This window comes from Anabrus simplex, chromosome 5, assembly GCF_040414725.1.
Source record: "Anabrus simplex isolate iqAnaSimp1 chromosome 5, ASM4041472v1, whole genome shotgun sequence".
Classification (NCBI taxonomy): Eukaryota; Metazoa; Arthropoda; class Insecta; order Orthoptera; family Tettigoniidae; genus Anabrus; species Anabrus simplex.
In genome coordinates, this window is record NC_090269.1 from 74,118,758 (window position 1) to 74,119,520 (window position 763).

The following is a 763-nucleotide window of genomic DNA, read 5'->3' on the forward strand; positions in this document are numbered from 1 at the left end:
ATCAAAAGCAAAGTATGCACTAGAATGAAGTCAGGTGATTAAGGAAATATCCTTGTAGGAAATGAAATATAAAAGGAAGTAGATGTAAACAGTTGTTTGAATTGAAGAACTACCAGTGATGAAGAAGTAGGGCGGATATATATGCACACTAGCCCAAGCAAGGAAATCCTCCCCCAAGAAAATAAATTTGCTCACTTCCAATATAAGATGTCTCCGAAGACTTAAATGTGGAGCGCGTCGCTGCTTATTGCTGAATGAAAGAAAATAACAGTTTTTGAAAAGAGTCGCTGCAGAAGAATGCTGAACGTGAGATGAGAAATTGGTGGTTGTGTTGATGGTAATGTCCCCTTCAAATTTGGTGATCTTGAGAATATTCAACAAGTTAATGTTAAAAGTTTTATTGTCTGCTGGGAGCTGTAATTTGTCATTTGGAAAGCGGTCGGCGAGCTCCGAACCAGTTTTTTCTTCATTCAGAGGGGCGATGTATTTATCCAACTTCGACCAAGGGCAAGGTAAATCACGTGACGAGCCCGTGTGCTAACCTGCCACGCGCAAGCGACCTGACTGCCAGCAAGCTTTTCGAACAGTCAGAGCCAATTGTGAGAGACTTCGGTAGCCAGTTATCGTCTTCGAAGAGTACACGCCTCCCAAGCCAAGGATATAAAAAGCCATGTTCCGAGTAAATCATTCTCTATGCTTCTCGTCTCTATGCTGTTCTTCTCTATGCTGCGCTACTCTACGCTACTTGACGCTGATCTACGTT